A 19156-nucleotide genomic window follows, 5' to 3' on the forward strand; every position below is an offset into this window, starting at 1 on the left:
AAGAGGCTGAGATCTGAGGATCATAGTTCAAAGCCAGCCTGGAGAAGCTCAGTGAGACTTATCTCCAATTAACCACCAGAAAACCAGAAGTGACACTGTGGCTCAAGTTGTAAAGTGCTAGCCTTGAGCTGAAGAGCTGAGGGACATACCATGCCCCATGTTCAAGCGCCAGGACCAACAAAAACAAAAAACAACAACAACAATCAGATTATTTTCTCCAAGCAAAGGTTTTACTGAGTTGGTCACTTTTATCTCTTACATGAATTGCTACTTCCCCAGACCATTCAGCACAACTGAAAATAGTTGTATACTTCACTTTTTAATTCTTACTAGGCTGAAATATTTTTGCTCAGTCCATGCACTTCTCCTACCCCTTACATATAAAAACAATCTGAGTATTTATTGAGTAAATAAATTATAAATTTTGCTGTATGCATTTATTGTTCTTTGGAGTATAATATGTAATTTCATCTTCAAATGAGAGTTTGACTAGTAAATGTTATTGGTCATAACATATATAAATTAAATAATAACACTCAATATTTTAAGTAAAGTAATTTAGTTAAGGATACCAGTGGAGAGTATCATTTCTAACAGAGAATTTAAAAATCTTAATTTGGAAGAAGTAGGGGGATAGTAAAGCTAAAGGAAATGTCCATGACATGTGTAATAGAGAAAACTGAATGTTAGTTAAAAGACTAATTTTGACTTACAATTATGAAGAAGTCATAATGCATAATTATAGAGGCTAATGGGAAACAAAATACATATATGCTTATCATTTAGTTTAGATTCTACATATAAGCAAAGATAAATGATATTTGTCTTTCTAAGTTTGTATTATTTCACTTAACATGATGCTCTCCAGTTCCATAAATCTTTCTGCAAAGGACAAATAGGTACATAAACATGAATCTATTTCCAAAACATTTTATATAATGGCATGATAGTTAATGCCTTAGATTAAAATCTCAGGATGTGTAAAAATGATTAATATTTGTACCCTAATTTCACTGTTCATTATCTACACCCTGGCTTAATTAAACTCACTTACCTTCGGTTGCTTTGTCCTCTGGCAATCATACTCAGAGTATCTTCCTTAAAGAGTTACTGAATCAATTAAAATATAGAATGCAGACAAAAACCTAGTTATAGCAGCTGCTCAATGATGATAAGGATACAGAGAGTTAAACAGTAATTTAAAAGTATTAAGTTTTTCTTAGAATATATTACCTAAAAAGGTAGAAGGTTGGTATTGTGTTCAACATTGTGCCTTTAAGAATTGCTCTGTAATGCCAGTCGTAAGAACAGAGCCCCTGAGATATGCAGATATAGCCAGTTCCATTCAAGTGCTGGAAATATTCCCCACATGATTGTCCTTTGTCAAACATTTATCTTGTGAATAACTTCAGATCTGTTAATACAACTCATTCTAAAAGTGTAAACATATGTTCATAATATTACATTCTTTATGCAAATAATTGATCTGTGCAAAAATAGCCAGCAAAACTCTTTTATGTATTTCTATATTCAGTGCATGAATCTCATTGCCATGAAGTTGTCTTGTGTACAACTACATCATTCTTTACTTGGAACATGGTATACACCTATGAGCAACCCGTATTTTAAGATTCAAATGTCATTTGCTTACTTTTTCAACATGTGTTATTCTGGTCTTTGGGTTGAGCTCTGTCACTTACACTACTCCTTTGACCACCTTTGATGAGAATATTTAATTATGACAACTTGTTTAAAAATGTAATGTGGTGGCTCAAACCTCTTGTCCTAGCTATTCAGGAGCCTGAGATCTGAGGATCATGGTTTGAAGCCAGCCTGGATAAGAAAGGCCATACATTCTCATCCCCAATTAACTACCAAAAAGCTGGAAATGTTGCTATGGCTCAAAAGATAGAGCACTAGCCTTGAACAAAAATGCTGAGGGACAAAGCACAGGTCCTGTTTGTAAACCCATAACTGTCATCACCCCCCAAAACACACCAGAAAAAAAAAGTAATGAAAGAACAGAGTAAAATTATAGTGATATAGGCTGGCATTATATAGTGCTCAAATAAAAGCTTTACAAATAGGAACTCATATTAATCTCATAAAATCCAAAAATGTTGATTTTTAAAATAATCCATCTTTTATGAAGAAAAATGAGTTGCAAGAAAATTAAATAGCAACCCCTATTTCATACAGATAGTAGAATGATCAACATTTAAACATGATAAATTGGTCTCTGAGAAATCTTGTCCCTTTTAATTCTGCATAGCGTTATATTGCATGGTATTTTTCTTAAGTTTCACTGATTTTATACCATGAAAGCAACAGTCTTTTCTTTCTTTTTTTTTCTGCATTTCAGCATGTTTTTAAATCTTTAAGTGGTTGTACAAAGGAGTTGCCATTTAACAAAGCAATTTATGAATATAATGCATCTAGATCAATGTCACACCTTTTAACGTTCTTAACCATCTCTACCAACCCACTCTTTCACTCTTCTTAATGTTATATGATATACACTGAAATTTTGACTGCATTCTACACCTCTTCTCCTATTCCTCCCTTTTTCCACTTTTCCCCACCCCACCCCTTTGACGTATCTATTTCCTGGTGTTTATTTGGTTGAACTTTCACTTTACCTTGCTAAGTAATTACACTATTTGAGATCTCCCTTGAATCTACCATATTTCTATTAATACATTTGTAGTACATTTGTATACACTTGCATACCATCAAACATATTTACTTACAGGTTTATAAGCTAAATCTAGCTTCTACATATAAAGGAAAACATCCATCTTTTATTTCTCTGGCCTGAATTAATTCACTTAACATAATTTTTCCAGATCTTTCTATTTCTTTACAAATAGTATATAGCATTCTTTCTCTCGAGGGGTAAATTTTCATTGTGTCTATATACCATATTCTCTTTATCCATTCATCCATTGAGGGACATCTGGGCTGATGCTGTACCCTGGCTTTGGTGAAAAGTGTGGCAATGAAAATGATTGGGCTGATGGCTGAACTACATCCTTGTTTGTAATCTTTGGGTTAATTTATAATTTCTGCTTTCTTTGCCTCACTTAAAATATGCTTTAAAATAAAGCAGACAGACTTTCTTTTTACACTTAGGAGTACTTTTAAAGTTCACAGTAAAACTCAACGAAGGGCACACAGGGTTTCTACTTATCCCCTGTCCAGTCATCCCTGACCAGCAAGCAGTTTGTCTATACCTGTGAGACTGGTTATACTCAGTGAACCTACATTAGCATGTCATTACCTAAAGTCCACGGTTTACACTCGCTGACCCTCTGAGATATGTGATTTGACAAAGGTAAGTACAAGCTGTGTTACCATCAGACAAAAGTTTTCATTGCCATTCATTTCTTCCTGGTGTAAAAATTTATACTTCTGGAACTTCAGATACACCTTCCATAGCCTTGTTCCCTCTCTTCCTAATCACCATCATTCTTCTGTGTCTCTCTCATGGCAAATACAGCAAAGGGATCCTGACCACATTTTTTCCTTTCATCTGGAAGCCATCTGTATAGGTTTTTCTTCTGCTAGCTTTTAAGGGAGACCCAATAATATGAATAGCATTACATTTTTAAAATATATTTTGATTTTCTTGAGGTAGTTGCAGAAGGAAATTATCATTCAACAAAGCAGTTTATGAATGCAGAGCATCTTGCTCAATATCATCCCCTTCATCATTTTTACCCACCCACCCCTCCCACCCCACTTCTTCCCTCCCTTTTCTTTTTTTTTTTAGGGGGGAGTCTGGTCATGGGGCCTGAACTCTGGGTTTGGGCACTGTTCCTCAGCTCTTCAGCCCAAGGCGAGCACTCTACCACTTGAGCCACAGCGCCACTTCTGGCTTTTTTCTTTTTGCTTATGTGGTGCTGAGGAATCGAACCCAGGGCCTCAGGCATGCAAGGCAAGCTCTCTACCACTGAGCCACCTTCCCAGCCCTTCCCTCCCTTTTCTTAATTTTTAGGTTTATATTGACTCTTTGCCATTTAACAAAGCAATTTATGTATACAATGGGTCTTCATCTGAGTCATTTCTTCAACATCTTCACCCTTCCACCATTACTTGCATTGCTTTGGCTTATAAAAGGACACAGTAATACAATCCTGGCATATTTGTCTCTGAGCTTAGCTGAGACAAAGTCACACCAAACACTGCCTTGGAAAACAAGTTGCTGCAGGGCCAGGCTTCTTCCAGAGTGCCTAGGGTTGGATTCTTCCTCTGAAGCCACTTCTGGAAGCCCTTGCCTTTCCTTGTCTGTCACTGAAATCTTTGTCTCCAGTCATCCTGGATGACTTGCTCCTGTCCCTAGGCCTTCACTATATAGTGGGTGCCTGTGTGTGAGTGGGGACAGGGGTAGGGAATGGTGTCCCAGTTTTCCTCTTCTAAAGCTTTTATGACCAGCAGTTACATTTGTTAAGGGCCCAGCCTAGTGACCTCATCTTAACTGGATAACAGTCTCTGCCAAGGCTCTGTTTCCAAATAAGGTCTCATTCATAGGAGAGGTTCTAGCTACTACAACTCATGTCTACAACCCGTGCAGTTCCGCTTGTACTGTTTGACTTCAATGTTATTTGCTTGTAGAAAGTTTAATTATGTTGTTAAGGTGACAAAAATTGTAAGACGATATTTTCTACCTTATTATTTGTTTTCACATCACATTTTTCAGTATAGCTTTGTTTGGAAGTCCTACATTAATAACTTCTCCATAAGCTCCAAATAATGCCAAATTTAAGGATTAAAACTACAATACATGCAACTAGTGAGAATGTGAATTGAATACCACATTATAGGCATCGTATCTTTGAAGAAAAATATTGTAGAGGATAATGTTGCTTGGCTTAGTTATAAAATAAATATGAAAAGATTCAATTTTTAAGTGACTTTGTGTCTGGTATTTGTTCTAATGGCAATATTTAAGATATGAATTAAAAAAACCTATTTTTCCTTTGTGTAAGACACTGCTTCCCTGATTAGTATTTTGCTATGAGGGGGCAATAAATCTACATACTCTAGGTATAACTACAAGGAGACCTGGGAATCCAAGAACTCAAAAGTAGCAGTATCATGTAAATTAATTCAGCAGAATGAACTCAAAGGTAGCAGTATCATGTAAATTAATTCAGCACAATGGCTTTGTGATTTTGTAAATGCAAAGGCAAAGAGCTTGTGTGAAAATATCCTGGTTGAAGACTATGCTGTAAATTGCCTGATACCTGCAGTTAATAACCATTTAATAACAATTTGGACTTTATGGCTTTTAGATCAGTAGTTAACATGGAAGAAGAAAAGCTGATGAGAATAAGAATTTGTTGTACTTGACTTCAGTTATTTGGTCTTAGCTATATTTAATGACTAAGAGTAGTGAACGTAGTCTGTGGATGCGTCATATACCAAAGATATTTTAAGTTTTGCATGTATTAACCAATCCTCAAGACAACTTTAGATGTAGCTACTATTAATTATTATCCCTGTCTTCTCCATGATGAGACAAAAACAGGGCTGTTCACAAATTGACATCAATACCAGAGAAAAACTTTGTATACATTTCCTACCAAATTGCTGCATGATTTTTTGATCTTTTTATATCTCATGGACTCAACTCTCTGATTTATACAATTTTTAATGAAATGAGTGGATTTATTTGACATTGTCTATTGTCTCTGATACTGGAGCTGTTTTTTGTTTGTTTGTTTGTTTTACAAAAATACAAATTACTAGGAAAAGTGACTTATTGTTAAGACATTTGAAAATGCATGATCACATGTGGAGCTCTTTTATAAATGTTCTACTGCTTTGTTATGTTGTCTTTTCTATTCATTGTATCTAGAACCCTTCCCCCTAATGTTTACTTGAGGGATTCATGCAATAATCTACTGAGTCATATTTTGCATGAATCTTGTGTCTCAGAATATGTTCCAACCTATACAAATGCCCAAATTCCAGATTTTTCAATCAAATGATTTTTCTCTCTCTCCATATATATATATATATATATATATATATATATATATATATATATATATATATATATACTTTGACTTGGGGTTTTTTATTTTATCTTGGCCATAAACTATCAGATCTAGCAGGAAGTAGTCAGACTATAAATATCTCCTATAGAGATGAAGTGGGAGATTAAAAGAACTTTTAGATTTCATCATTTTGTGACACTAAATTTATGAAACTATGAAACTGAAGGATGGTTTGAGGTCCAAGAGAAATCCAGGAAATTTCACCTGTATGATTTTTCCACGACTGAATACGAGTAATAAGAATTTGCAAGATGATGTTATTATTACCAAACATGAATTGTTGTGAATAAAAACTACTACAGTGAATAGAAGAGATAATTACCAGTGTAAATATCACTGGACAAATGTTCCATTAAATCTTCAAGACTATACAGGGCTAAACAACTAATTTAACATAGAGAGTGAATCACTATCTTACAGTATTGATTGGCGTTTTAAAGTTGCCTTTATCTATGATTTAAGACTCACAGTTTCACTCATTTGTGAGACAGTATTAATAACAATTTTCATGTTCTGAAAATAGATATCCCAGATAAACAAACTCCAGTTCTTTACCATACAGAACATACTACATGTTAAAGATACAATGAGCCTCTAACTTGGAATTTCTGAATGAACTCCAAAGTAAAATGTAATGAAAATAATTTTGTAAAGTATCTAATAATACAGACAAAACATCAACAGTTTATCAAAGAAAGAGCACAATCATTCCTTAACAATGAATGAAATGTCAGTTCAGATGCTTAAAAATAAGTCAGCCTAATTTGCCAATGTAACATAGATTATGAAATGATCTTTAGGCAAAAAAGAATGATTTGTCAAATCAGATAAATCAAAAACAGCAAAGCACTTAATAAGAATTGGTTTTAATTTTTATGATGAAAACTGTTATCCCTGGGAACATGGCAAGGCATTTCGATTCAATAGTAGACAACTAAAAAAAAAAAAAGAACAGAAAAATGTAGAAATATAAAGGTATGTCTATTTTAATTATTATATTCTAGGTCATTTCAAGTGAAATATTTGAGCACCAATCATCAGCTTCTCCTAAAATCTTATTTTCATGAGGCATTTTATGGAGTGGTTGTTGTTTCCTAATCATAGAGTGATGATAAGATCACTAGGATCAGACAAATGAGAACTTGATTTACGTCGGGCAGGTACACAGCTCTTTATAAATAATCTTGCAGCCTCAGAGAGAAAAGTGTCTATAATTCTGGTTTGTTTGACATTCCTATTCATCCCAACAGCTTGTTGACATGGAATTAATTTGCTGCTTCTGAAAGGCGTTGCTTGAAGTTACCATCTCCTTGACAGGTGTGACAGTCTGGCCTCGCTCAACTTAAAAACATAGAAAAAGAATGCATTATCTGAGACCCCATGGACTATTCAGTTTATGTCATTTTATGACCTGGAGAACCTTCAACAACAGACTCTGTTCCTGCAGACACTGACTCTGTAGACCCAGACTTACACTCAATATCTCAATAGCATCCGTGCTTAATAGCATCCTAAGTATTGGTACTGTTTTGGGTCTTTTGTTTTAAAATAGGCCCATGTACCTTTAGCTTTCTGTTGTGTGCTTCCTTGCAAAATCAAACCCTTATGCCCTATAATTCTTAAACTGTCGCTAATAATTACAGTGTGGAAATGTATGTGAAATTTGATAAAAATACATCTGTTGCTTTTATCCTATTTCAGTGAGTTCAGTCTGCTGTTAACAAATTACCATGGACTGATTCTGAAGACACTAATTCCAAATATGAAATAGTAGACATTTATTCCTAACACTTATGTAGGCTATAAAGCCCAGCCTACAGAATCTGGTTAGGGCCCTCTTTGTTACAGAAAACTGATTCCATCATGTCTGTCCACATCATATCATAGAAGAAGCAAGGAAGGAAGGAAGGAAGAGAGGAAGGAAGGAAGGAAGGGAGGAAGGGACAGAAGGAGGGAGGAAGGAAGGGAGGGAGGGAGGGAGAGAGGGAGGGAGGGAGGGAGGAAGAACAAAGGAGAGGGAAAGAAAAAGGAGGAGAGAGATAGAGGAAGGAAGAGAAAAGAAAAAAAGAGAAAGGCAGACTCCAAATTCTATATACTATCATTTTGGGAATTAGATTTGAACATATGATTTCTGAAGATCATATTCAGTCCATAATATCCATATTTTCTATATTCAGATGGTATACAAAATGCTTGATATTCATGCAATTCTCTTAGTAGCTGGCATCTTTGACAAATTCTCTTAGATATTATTCTGGTTAGAGTCTATATTTATTCCATGCAGATTTCTCCTTATAGTTATTCATTATAATGGATATAAATACACACTTTTTTTTCAAAAGAATATGCGAGCATATGCTTTTGTTTCAGAAGCAGGCAAAAACATTTTATCTGTCACACTTCTAAGATGAAGTAATTACTATAAATTTGGATTTCTAAAGGAAATTCACATTCGTAGGTCAAAACCTGTCTCTCTCTCTCTCTCTCTCTCTCTCTCTCTCTCTCTCTCTCTCACACACACACACACACACACACACACACACACACACAACATGCATGAAATCTTGACAACGTATTGAAAGGTTCTTTGTATCTGATCCTACCATATCGTATATCTCTATCCTAATTAAACTTTTACACTGGTCCTAGTCCTGCTGTTCCCCTCATTGTCTTCCTAAGAGCCTGAGGACAGTTCTTTGTTAAAGCCATATTCACAAAGCCATCCCTGTAGTTCTTTAGCTGAAAAAGTTCTCTCTATACTAAAAGATCGGACACCAACGTCTGTGAAAGATTTTATTGATATTGTTATCCTCCTGTGAAGCCCTGGCTGCTACTCTAATACCATGGAGCAGACATGTTTTGCATTGGTGTCTGATGTTATTAATTCTAGTTCCTCTCTGGTGGTTAATGGGGTTGAACTCAGGTCCCATGCTTGTAGGCATGCACTTTTCCACTTGAGCCACAGCTTCTTTTTACCATGGTTCTTTTTTGAGGAAGAATTTCACTTGATACCCTGGGCCAACCTGGGACATATTCCTCCTGTCTGTGTTTACCCTTCAGGTTGCTGATGCTGGATGGGCAGGCTCAGCTATTGTGCTTTCTCTGTAACCCAGATGACAGGCCCTGCTGCCATGCTCAGACATTGGTTGAGATGGAGTTTTATGAACATTTTGCAATGCCTGGCCTTGAGCTGCAATCTCTCTACCTATGCCTTCCAAGTATTTAGGCATATAGGTTTGAGCTATACCAGCTACTTTCTCATATTATTGAGCTTGATTCGTACATTCATTCTTACTTAACTTTTGATGCATTTACTGGTCAGACATTTTACAGGAGAGTGAAATTACACTGTAATTTAAACAAGGAAGCTTACACTAATCATTACTAGTGATAGACTATTGGCAGACTGGTTAGTGGTATCTAAAGACTGCTGTCAAGAATACAGAGCATAGAAGTAGAATCTAGGCATGCCAAGCAGCTAGTCCCTATAGAACTGAATTGTTGTCATCCAGGAAGACCTCCTGTAGGGCTGATGTTGGATCCTCAATTTGGAGGACTTGGCTGTAGATTTGTCAGTAGGGGAGCTGTTGCTGCTAGCAAAATTTGGTAGGAAGTCTCCTCCTGGGATGACAATGAAGACAACTCAAGGGAAAAATCCAAATCAGCATCTCTCCTCTAGATGACCTCTGCAGTGTAGGTGTGCAAGCTAGCTTGCTACTTACAGGGCACTGTGCTACCTGAGAGAAAATCTTTAACAGTCATCCACACAGATCCTGTACTGTGCTAGTCACTGCCCAGCCCCCAGGAAAAACTATTCATAGGAAGTACTCAAGTTAGAACTAAGTCACCAGAAAAAGAGTCCCAAGAAACTCCTCCCTGCTCCCTGCAATGGAGCTATAGGAGCTAAGTATTAGAGAATATGCATTCCTCAGGATTCTGAAAGAAAGCCCTTGGGCCTGAAGAAGAAACCTTGTTCTTCTAGCATCTAGTGTCATCTGTTGACAGAGATAAAAGTCATGCAAGTCGGCCTAAGAGAAATATTTGTAGCAGTCATTGAACAGTCTTTGGAGAGCACATAAATGAAGGATGCATTTGAATCTGGCAAATAATTTAAAACTGGCACAATAGAAGTATTTGCTGGCTCTGAAACCATCAGAACCTCTGAGATGACTGAAATCTCATTTTATCATTCTGTAGATAAGCAGGTTTCACCTGTAAATGGCAAGTCAAATATCTCAATGTGCTCACTTCTCTCTGTTTTATTATCATTACTAGAAATTGTATTTTTGACATTTTATATACAAAATGATCTGCTATCAACTTCAACATTAGTACATTTATCAGAATCTACAACCATCTTCCTTAATGTATGTATATATCTATCAGTGCAGAACAGTTGATATCTGAGTAACAATACTAACCAGTCTCAAAACGGATCAGATGAACCAGTTGAAAGTTAGCAAGATCAATAGAAAGCCCACCGATTGGGAGAAGATCTTTACTAGCCATACAACGGACAAGGGTCTCATATCTAAAATATACTTGGAACTCAAAAAATTAAACCACCCAACAACAAATCCTCAAAGAAACAACTGCCCAATAAATAAGTGGGTGAAAGACTTAAAGAGAAGCTTCTCTGAAGAAGAAAGAAGGATGGCCAATAGACACATGAAGAAATGTTCAACATCCCTAGCCATAAAAGAAATGCAAATCAAAACAACATTGAGATATCACCTCACTCCAGTTAGAACAGCAAAAATCAAGAACTCTAACAACAACAGATGCTGGAGGGGATGTGGACAGAAAGGAACCTTACTTCATTGTTGGTGGGAATGTAAACTTGTTCAACCACTTTGGAAAGCAGTATGGAGGTTCCTCAAAAGACTTCACATAGATCGCCCCTATGATCCAGCAATCCCACTTTTGGGCATTTACCCAAATGTTTACAAACAAGACCACACTAAAGCTACCAGCACAACTATGTTTATTGCAGCATTATTTACCATAGCTAAGATCTGGAACCAACCCAGATGCCCCTCAGTAGATGAATGGATCAAGAAAATGTGGTATATATACACAATGGAATTCTATGCCTCCATCAAAAAGAATGACATTTCCCCATTTGTTAGGAAATGGAAAGGTTTGGAAAAAATTATATTTAGTGAAGTAAGCCAGGCCCAAAGAAGCATAGGTCCCATGGTTTGCCTTATTTGCAATATCTAGTATATGTATTAGTCAAGCGCAAAAGGTCAGATAATGTGATGTTAGGAAAATGAACCCTTAAATATGTATTTTAATGTTTTCGTTTCTTTCATGCATGTGTTTCTAACGCATTTATAAGATTATTTCTTTGTTGCTTTGTATGTCCCTCCCCCACAGTGTAACCCCCGCTTTCACTATATTTGATGTCAGTATAACATGTGGAGGAGATGGGGACAAACAAGTCGTTTAAGGATTCAGGTGGACCTGTTGCAACAATGAGAAGTACAAAATGTCATGTCAAAACCAGCTTTACAATGTCGGTGTGGGGGGGGGGGAGGGGGGTATGATTGAGTGGGGGGGAGGGGGGAGGCTGGGAAGGGAGGTGAAGGGTAAACAAAGGAGGAGGCTGCAATGCTTGGTAAGAAATGTATGCATTATCCTGCCCATGTAATTGTAACCCCTCTGTACAGTATGTTCTCAAATAAAATAAAATAAAATTAAAAAAAAAGAAAGTTAGCAAAAAGTTAATTCGAAAAATCAGAAGATAAATATCTTCACAACAGCCAGTTAAAACTGTGGATCATTTCCTAGACAGGAAAGTGCTACCCCAAGAATTTTCTGCAAATCTCAGTAAAAATGGTCAAAGATGTTTCCTTTAGATATTTGTGTGTGAATGCTCTAAAATATTATATGAAACTATGGTATGATGTCTTAATCATACCTAAAAATTAACGTCACCTTTTAAAAATACATTTTACTGAAGATTTGTCTCCTACAAATCCATATTAAAAACTTTACAGTTTCTAAAATACTATGACATGTTTTCTTATTTCTTTATATATATATATATATATATAGATATAGATATAGATATACACACACACATACACATGTATATATATGTTTTTATTGTAAAAATACAGTTACATGAGTAAGGTAATGAGTACATTTCCTACCAAGAATTGTTCCCTCCTCCTTTGTTTTTCCCTTATCATTCCTTCCCTCACCACCTCCCCAACTCCCCACCCCCCAAGCCAAGTTGTAAAGTTAGTTTTCAACATAATGCCTTGTACATCTCATTATTATAATGGGTCAACCTGTATCCTTATTTAGCATTTTGTTATTTCCCTTCCCCTCCCCAAATTAGAAAAATGTATATATAAGATGCAGGGCATTGCAGCCTCCTCCTTTGTTTACACTTCACTTCCCTTCCCTGCCTCCCCCCTCCCCCCACCCAATTTTACCCCCCTCCCCCCACCCAATTATACCCCCCTCCCCCCCCCCCCCACACCGAAATTGTAAAGCTGGTTTTGACATGACATTTTGTACTTCTCATTGTTGCAACAGGTCCACCTGAATCCTTAAACGACTTGTTTGTCCCCATCTCCTCCACATGATATACTGACATCAAATATAGTGAAAGCAGGGGTTACACTGTGGGGGAGGGACATACAAAGCAACAAAGAAATAATCTTATAAATGCATTAGAAACACATGCATGAAAGAAACGCAAACATTAAAATACATATTTAAGGGTTCATTTTCCTAACATCACATTAGCTGGCCTTTTCTGCTTGACTCATTTGTAGCCCCTCTGTACAGTATGTTGTCAAATAAAATAAAATACAATTAAAAAAAAAAAAAAAAAAAAAAAAGAAATACAGGGGTATTGGCTTGGAGGAGGTAAGAGTAATCAAAGCAGACAAAAATCTACCACCTTATGGAACTTAAATTGTGGACCAAAGATTCCTCAACGAGGACAATGGCTCTTTTTAATGGAAGTTGCTGCTGTATGGAGCAAATAACCAGTAAATTGAAAGTAAGTCTCTGTAGAGTATGTTACGTTTTAAGAATACTTAGGGAGAAAAAGAATATTAAAATATAAATCTTCTTGTGATCATGTTCTGTGCTAGGAATTAAAATAAAGGAGAAATCCATCTATATCTTTTCTTCTGAAAATTAAATACAAAAAAAAAAAAAAAAAAAAAATAAGATGCAGGGCACCAGAATCAAATATGGGTTTTTCTTGCTGTTGTTTTTTAACATATTTAATGTACTATGTGATTTGTTTTTGTTTCTTTTGTAAGTTCTTCCCCTACGGTATAACCCATTTTCACTGAATTGGATGACATCTTTTCTTGTCTACAAGTTTTCAGGTTTGTTTAAACTGAGTTTCATGAATAGAGACAGACAAAATAAATTATCAGAATTTATTAAAATTTCTTTAAAAATAAAGGAATGTTGACTTATGAGTATTTAGCATGTTAGAATTTGAAATGATTTAAATAGATTACAGACAGAGTTAAATAGTAGTCAAAAATTTAGGCACTTGGTTCTGTATTTTCAGTTCAAATGAACATTTTGTCATGCATATCATTGCCTAGATATCTCTCATGCACCTTCACACTGTATCTATTTTTCCCTAAAAATTATGGCCGCTTCTTAATCATCTTTGATAATTTTCCACACCTGAACCTAGTTACTAATTAAAACACCGGGAAATCACCATGACCCATATACATCTGCCCACATTTCACATTGAACTCATCACTGAGTTGTGTTGAATCTGCTTCTGCAAAATCAACAATCCATTTCCTTATCCCTCTACTCATTCCTCTTAATCTCTAAATATTAGCAGCAACACCACTTTGACTACTCTTTCCTTTCTTCTGTTACCTGCATTATGGTTTTAAAAATGATAATAGCATATCTTTATTCCTCTGCATAAAACTGTAGTACCATTCCCTCAGTATCCAACAATGGTTGCATAATACTAGTATAAAACTCACACTTTTAGGATGACTCGCAGTGCTTTTAAGTTCCACCTTCCACCTACTCCCTAAACCATATCTCCCATAAATATCTAATGTTCAATTCCAGATGAATTACTAAACAGTTCTTGAAATTTCTAGGATGTTTTCATGCTTCCATATTCATGCGAACCCAGTCTTTGTACACTAATGCCACTATAATGATGGTGAATTTACTTGTATCAAAATTACTAACTTGTTAGCAGCTATGCTAGATACCTTGCTAAGTCATTTACCTATTAGCTAAATCTATGTTATGACAATTCAGTAAGGAAATAAATACAGGGTTGTTCTATTTTATGTCCAAATTCACAGAATTGTAAGCAGTCTAGACAGGACAAGGATATCTTTGACCCTTAAAACTAGGCTATCACATCGATGGTATAAAACTGAACACTATCACATTCATCTGTGTGAAAACTTTTCCAATACATCTATCCATGAGACATTGCTAATCACACTTTTTTATGTTATCCTGCTTTACACCTATTGCTATGACCTCAGGTTTTATACCATATGGCAGTGTGGTCTTTATGTCTGAAGTCACATTAGAATATAAATGAGAAAGTATAGTAGTTAGAATATCAGTGTGTAGTTAGTATTCAATAGATTATATGTGAGTTAATGAGTGGGTTGCTATTATAGATCCTACCTTCTATACCGAGCTATAGTTAGCTGATGAATTCAAAGAATTCAAATATTAATTCCATATCCATATTCAGACTAGAAATGCCATTAGCCCTCTATTACCTTTGCATTCAGAGCCATTTCAAAAGGAAAATAGCATTTGAGATAGGTGTTACAAGGTCATGATGGGATTTTGACATGTGAAAGTAGAGCGAGAAAAATCTTCCTAAGAGATATTTTGCCTTTTCTAATGGGCAATTAACAGTCTGAGTTGATGGATCACTTGCAAATGATCCTGCTAACAAAAATCATTAGATATTTAATTAGCATGAAGCTTTATTTAGTTTTAAGGATCTGGACATGTGACAAATAGACGCAGAAGTCAGGGGAAATTCTTCCTGTTAACCTGGCAACTCCGACCTCACGCAGGACAAAACAGCCCCTTCATTAGGTCCCTTCGTTATGTCTTTATGTCTCATTGGGATGCGTGAGGTACTCTGAAAGCTAACGGAAGTCAGAGTCCCTTGATCTTTTCCTATGGAAAACTGTTTTCACAGATTTGTTGGAAACATATGAAACGTGTTTGAAGTCAGATCTTTAAACAAATATAAACTATATAAATCTATCCATCACTTTTTTGAGGGAGTGGGGGGATGAGGGGAGGTCTATCATGTGGCTTGAACTCTGGGCCTGGGCACTTTCCTTCAGCTCAAGGAGAGTGCTCTACCACTTGAGCCACAGCTCTACTTCTGGCTTTTTGGTGGTTAATTGGAGATAAGAGTCTCACAGACATTCCTGCCTGGGCTAGCTTTGAACCGTGATCCTAAGATATCAGCCTCCTGAGTAGCTGGGATTACAGGTATGAGCTACCAGCACCTGGCTATCCATAACTTTGTATGCATTATATTATCTTTACATTAGTTCTGCAAGGTAGGTTTTTACTTATTTTTTTTTCTCATTTCTAAATAATGTGGGAGTTTATCTTACAAAAGTCTTGCTCTTACTTTCATAGTTATTTGCCGTGGCTAGTGGATACTAACTAAAATCATTTATTTCTGACTTACACTAAAGCTCTTGCTTTTACAGCTAGATAACTATACCCCTGCAGCCTCAGCAAAGATGAAGAGAATAGCATATTGCTGTTCAAGAAATAGCCAGAACTTGAACAATTTAGGCCAAATCTGAGATTCTCAGTTTTGCTTCTGTGTCTGAATCACCGGAGTGGGGGGGCGGGGGGTAGGGGGAAAGGGGGGAATATTTATCATGCTCAGCAATCATCAGAGATGATAGAATCTGAATTTCTATGCTTGGGACCTAAAGTGAGATTTCCAAGCTCTTCAAAAGATGCTCATGTGCTGCCAGTGTTAAGATCCTGAACTTGAATAAAGAACTTGTGTAAGGGATGCCTTGAACAATGCATAATGCTTTTGGATTTTTTAAAGAATATAATATCAAATCTGTGGGATTAAATTCTACCTGATTTATCTGTGGGATTAAATTCTACCTGCTTTAGTCAGTAACTCTGACTAATTACTATATCTCTCTTAATCTTTTCTTATTTTATCCCAGGAATAAACTGAAATGTGTAAAATGATTAGTATTTGGAATACCTTTAATTAGTAGCAGTCCTTCCTACTTAGAACAACAAAACAAAATTTCCATTGTGGCAAATATGACTACCAAGTAGAAAAGCTATAAATATTGTAGAGTCGGTATTAAGAACAAAAATAATATATATATATATATATATATATATGTTACTATGTTTGAAGCTGATGCTATTTTGAAAGATTTTTTTTGTATCCATCCCCTTAACAGCAAATAAATCTTCGGATTAATTATATACTGTTTTTAATTGGCATAAGCTTATAAGTTCTCAGCATCTCATAATAAAGAACAAGTATAAAAGAGTATCTAGTTTTGATAGTACATGAATAATTACAAGAATTATGCTATGATTTCTTTTCCTAAGCATGCTGTGTTTTTCAGATGAATGGAATTTATATGTCTTAACTACAATATCATTACAGGCTCTGTTTCATAGAAATGTGTGTTATTTGTCTCGATATAACCTTAAAAATGACAAACAATACCTTGAAAGAGTTATTCTTGCATATTGTAATATACTTATATATATATGTGTGTGTATATATATATATATCTTATCTTTTTGCTCACTGTGGCTTTGAGAATGAATTATATTTAGTTTAGTGTTTTGGGAAAATATGGAAAAGACTGGAACAGATCGTAATTATATTGCCTTCCATTCACATGAAAAAAAAAAACAACGTGTGAATCGTGGATGATTGTTTGTACCAGGTGGACTTGGGGCCTAGTCTCTCTCCCTTATCTTTTCTCCACTCAAGGCTAGTGCTATACCACTTGAGTCACACTCCATTTTTACCCTCTTGCTGGGTAATTAGAGATGAGTCTCACAGACTTTCCTTCTTGGGCTGGGTTCAAACCCTGATCCTTGGCCTCCCCAAATTACAGGCAATAGTGGATATTTTAGTGGGTTAGGATGTACCTTCCTGCTATGTAAATAAAATCCACTCTGATCACAAGCCATGCACAGGATGTCCAAAGGATGCTTTGTAAACTCCAGTAAAGCAGAGCATAGGAACGTCAGGGTTCCAGGAGTAGGAAAAATAAGAGTGATTGACTTGATGAGGTTTGAGTCGATAGATATAAACATTTTCAGTTCAGTTACCTCATATTTCAAAATAGTAACATAAGGCTTAGTATATTGCTGACAGTTTGCCTTTCTTTTAACACTTCTAGACATGTGCTGTCAAGTGATTTTTTTTCTATATGAATATCTAGCTAAATAGCCCATTTTAAAGTAAACACTGAAAAGGGATACTTTCTAGAAATATTTTTCTAGATCATCAGGCATTTAGGAATTGCAATTCTATGTTCAGTTCCAGACCTTTAGGAAGAGATGGTTGACCTTGAGTCTCTACCCAAATATTTGAGATACTGATGAAGAACTCTTTCTTAAGTAAAGTCTAGTAAAGCTACTAAAAATCAAAATAAAATTTAAAAAGTACTACTGTGATTTTTTTATTGTGAAAATACCATACAGAGGGGTTACAATTACATGGGAAAGATAATGACTACATTTCTTATCAAGCATTGTTGCCTCCTCCTTTGTTTCCCCTTCCCATCCCTTCCCATCTCCCACCCCCCCACCTGCTACCCCCCCCACCAGTGATTTTTCTATCTGCTGCCAAAGTTTCTTATCCATGAGTTTTGTAAGTTTTACAATAAACTCATTACTAATTCACATTTCTCCCCCTAGAGGTTTGTGAGCTGTATTTGTATGAGATAGCTAGATAAGAGTGCTAATTATGTGTATTTTATCTGTGCATTAAAGTAGATTTGTCTGAACCTTAAGTAAGCAACAATTGTTTAATAATTATTTTTATTAGTTTATGTCCATGAAGAAAGCAAATAGATACATGGTATTAAATATTCTTATTTTGAACTTCATCCAAACACGGTATCAATTACCCAACTAAATATTAATAAAGAAGCTTTTAATTATTGATTCCTTTTTTCTTGTTGCATATGTAAATAGTAAATATCAACAAACATTGCGTTTCCAAAATTCTGTTGCTGTACAGAATTATTTTAGATCTTTTCCTACATGCAGATTTAACTTGCATTTTCATGCTATTAGAACATATGAATGGACATCACCATCTAATGTCTACTCTTCTCACTGCATCAAATCAATAGAAATTTACTCACATAAAGCAAAAATCATGAATGATTTTAGAAAAGCGAGTAAGCTATATTTCATCAATTACCAATATAGTCACCGAATCACCAAAAACGGGTTTGAAACTCCTTATATATAACAGTGGAATTGAAAAGGTAACTTACAACTCAAGAAAAATGCCAAGCTGTGTACTAGCGATCTGGCCCCAAAATAAAGGGAAATACTTGTAATCCCAAATGAGAAAATCAGGTAAAGTAGTTGATTTTTCCCTGTGTAATATTTTCAGGACCTTCAGCAAATTAATAGGTATAACTCTCATTCTCCTTATCCATAAAACAAACCTACTAATTGTCATCTGTGTTATAACATTGCTGAGATAACTTATGACTTAGTACATAAAGTAGCACTAGAAGGATGATTAATTCATCCTAAGAAGAATGTTATTAATCCTGTCTATACATTTCATATATGATTAAAAATGTTAATCATAGGTTAAAAGACTTTAAGAGTTTTTTCCAGTATCTCAAATGTCTAAATAAGTTAAACAAAACTAAACATATAGACCAGAAATAACAAATGAGGGAAAGGTTAATATATAGAAATGAATTCTAATTAGCTTTAGAGTTTGACTGTACTCTCTTTTTTAGGTATCCAAGTAGATGACATGGTAAACTAACCTGAAGAATTACTGTGCTTGTAATTTGTTTGCTTGTTTTAATTTCTCAGCAAGG

General features: G+C 35.4%; 1 protein-coding gene across 2 annotated transcripts in view; it reads left to right on the plus strand.

The window, feature by feature from the left end:
- The window catches only part of Grid2 (glutamate ionotropic receptor delta type subunit 2), a 1042163-nt gene that overhangs the window by 332307 nt on the left and 690700 nt on the right, over positions 1 to 19156 (plus strand). The window lies entirely within an intron of this gene.

This window comes from Dipodomys merriami, unplaced genomic scaffold (genome assembly GCF_024711535.1).
Source record: "Dipodomys merriami isolate MVZ:Mamm:240054 unplaced genomic scaffold, mDipMer1.0.p SCAF_15, whole genome shotgun sequence".
NCBI classification, from domain to species: domain Eukaryota; kingdom Metazoa; phylum Chordata; class Mammalia; order Rodentia; family Heteromyidae; genus Dipodomys; species Dipodomys merriami.